Here is a 3,344-nt window from a genome sequence, read left to right as displayed (position 1 = left end):
CTGGAATGGACGAATATATGACTAATATATTCAAACATTTTAATACAAATGAGATAATTTTTGTTTTAGAAAAAATATTTGTATTAGAAACTATTTTATGACTCATTTATAAAGCAGATTTACTTGTGTAAATGCTTTGATTTTAAAAGTTATGGATTATCATCAGTTATTTGTATATATTCTCAAATTATCAAATTCATAAATATTTACAGGTGTAAAGATTTTATAGTTAGAAATTTTCTGTAAATATTAAGTAATACATATAATAATCTAACATTGAATGTTACTTTTAAAAATATTTAGTAAAGTGTGTAACATTTAATATATAATGTAGGTGACCTGTATAGTTGTGAGAATAATCTCAGGTCATGGCCCTTTAGATTTTTGTAAAGAAAGGACCGGCGGTGGAACCTCACAAAGGTTCTAGAGGCCTCCTGTCCAGGGGGCAGCCATGATTATCTTACCGGTTGGGGAGGTGTGGTTTGCTGTTGCTGCTGCTTCTGCTGTAAGCTCTGGAGCATGGGTACAGACGACCTCAGGCGGGACTGCCACACCATGGCTTCCACTTTGGAGGAGTTGCAGAAGGACCTAGAAGAGGTCAAAGTGTTGCTGGGAAAAGTCCATTAGGAAGAGTGTGTGATACTCTTACAAGTGAAAAATTCAACATTGAGATGGAAATAAAGAACAAGTTGCAACAGAAATAACAAACCAGAACTTGACAATGAAAAGCCAGCTGCTGTGGATGCTCTTCTTACAACAGGGATATACTGTAAAAAATCAGTATTTATGGATGGGATCAATCAGATAAGTTTGTGAAAATGTGTGTAAGCTTAACTAGAGCTCATCAGGTTCCCACTGAGAATGTGCAGGTGCACTTCACGGAGAGGTCATTTGGTCTGTTGGTTAAAAAGTCTCAATGGCAAGAATGCAAGAATGATTGTGAACAATCTTTTGAAACCCATCTCTGTGGAAAGTAATTCAAAAAAAAAAAAAACTCAAGACTGATACAGTTATCACCTTGTGTAGAAAGAAAGCAGAAAACACACAGATGGGACTACTTAACTCAGATGGAAAAAGAATGCAAAGAGAAAGAAAAGCCTTCCTATGATACTGAAAGAGATCCCAGTGAGGGATTAATGAATGCTTTAAAGAAAATTTATGAGGATGGAGACAAGGACATGAAATGAACCATTAATAAGGCATCTAGAGAGAAGCAAGCCTGAGAAGACACGGATTTTGAGACTTTTAAGTCCTTTGGAAACTATGAGGTAAGAACGCTCCTGTTTCCAGTAAGGAACCATTGTTAAACTACACATAAAATTTGAAAGGTAACTATTTACACAGCCTTTTGAGTAAAGACAGTAAATTCTCAATTTCTTACTGGAGGATCTGATTTAAATAAATATGCTTATTAAATTTTTTCCTTTATTACTATCGTAGTCATTCTTACTGAAATGTAGAAAGGAAATCTTCCATAATAAAATTCTACTTTTGTTCTGGCTGAGAGAAAAAAAAAACAACAAAGGATTTGCTGTCTGTAACTGACATCTCTCACCAATGTAAAAATAAAACCAAATTTTTGCACAAGATTCAAATTTGTATACAAACTTGAAAGTTATTATATATCTGTTACCCATTATTATCAGCGTAAGCAATGTGTGTGTCACATGCTATCAGTACTAATTGATTTAAATATATTTATGAATGTAAAATGTAAGCAAAATACAAATCATAAAATTAGACATGTTTTTAAGTACTGACGTCAACCAGTTGGCTTATAAAAATACAAGCATGATGCAAAAGTTTGAAAATTCATCTATCTATTCTTTTGTTCAATAAAGTTGAAGATTTACATAAAAAGTAGAAGGAAAAGAAGAAGAAGGAGAAGGAAGAGGAGGAAGAGGAGGAGGAGAAGAAGAAGAAAGGATTTTGTAAAGGTACCAGATAATATATTCTAAATGTCAGAAGTTAAGAAATATACATAGCAGGTACAGTTGTATATGATCATTTTCATTTAGTTTATTTCAACCTTTAGACTTACATGTTGAACTAAATTTAATTTGCTGTGAGCTAGTAAAAATAGAGTGTGTTTTAACATGAATCATCTTAGTTTTTCAGTATCTCATAGTTACTGTATAAGGGTTTTTGTTGTTGTTAATTACTTTTTTTAGTTTTATTTATGTCTATCTCTGAAGCACAGAAACGATTCACTACAAAATCAATGTGATAAAAAAACCAATTTTTTTTATCTCATAGCTATATACAAAACTATCTGAGCATGAGTAGGTATATCTTTTATTTGTAAGAATATATAAGCATTATTTTACAAGAAACAATGGCTGAAGCTTTGGAAAACTACATAAGAAAAAGAGATAGGGATCCATCAAAACTTGATAATGTAACTGTTACTCCCAATTTCTAAAAAGAAAAGAATTACAAAAATGACTGAAGTGTTCTTAGAGGATGGAACAAGAGAGTCAGTAGAGTCCCACATACTATGGGAAGTCAGACTGAAAAATAGTTCAAGAAAGAAAGGAAGGATGTATGGGATGGTTTGAAGGGAGGACAGGGAAAGTGGGCTGGTGTAATCATATTATAATCTCAATAAATAAAAGACATAATTAAAAAATAAGAGAAAAATAAAAGTATATATCAATACATCTTTGTGGTGATAATTTAATTTAGTACATATAATCTTTAAGGGTGTAGTTAGCTTTCACAAGTAATTTAAATAAAAATTATCCTCATATTGAATACTAAATTCCCTACATTAAATTTCAAGTCAATTATTCTTTAAAAGTAAATGTATTCTCAAAGCATTAATAAAACTTATATTAAAGATCATTGTACTAATTAAATAACATGTTTATAATTTTAAATTATTTATCTTCCCAAGTATATGTTTATTGTCTAGACTTTCTTTTAGTTAAATTCATTAGAAATGAATAGATTAATTTACCACTGTTGATATTTGAAAGAAATATTTACAATGCTTCATATGTTTTGTAAGTTTTGTTGTCTGATTTTAGTAGTAATTATATTAGCCATTTTGGTTTGCCTTTATGGTTGCTGTCAAATGCATTTAGTTTTCTCTGTCCTTCCTATTACATGGATTGCTATTTCATCTGTCCAGAAAGTTTTCAATAAAGAAGAAGGACTAGAAACTAGCAAAAATGTAACTGAATTCATTGTTGAGGGCAACTTTTTTTGTGTGTTTTATTCGGTTGTTTATTTATTTATTACTTATTTTGAGACATGGTTTCAGATGTGTAAGGCTCTCCTCTCTTTTTGTTCACCTTAATCCTAGATTTTCTACAAAATCAAGCAGTAGTCTGGTTGTACCC

At 31.1% G+C, this 3,344-nt stretch overlaps 1 pseudogene; it reads left to right on the top strand.

Annotated features, from left to right (window-relative positions):
• The first annotated feature begins 549 nt into the window (after positions 1-549).
• On the top strand, positions 550-1,307 carry LOC127235247 (calcyclin-binding protein-like; annotated as a pseudogene).
• Positions 1,308-3,344: the final 2,037 nt, after the last annotated feature.

This window comes from Phodopus roborovskii, unplaced genomic scaffold, assembly GCF_943737965.1.
Source record: "Phodopus roborovskii unplaced genomic scaffold, PHOROB, whole genome shotgun sequence".
NCBI lineage: Eukaryota > Metazoa > Chordata > Mammalia > Rodentia > Cricetidae > Phodopus > Phodopus roborovskii.
The sequence above is the reverse complement of the archived record's forward strand: the minus strand, read 5'-3'. Positions and strand labels throughout refer to the sequence as shown.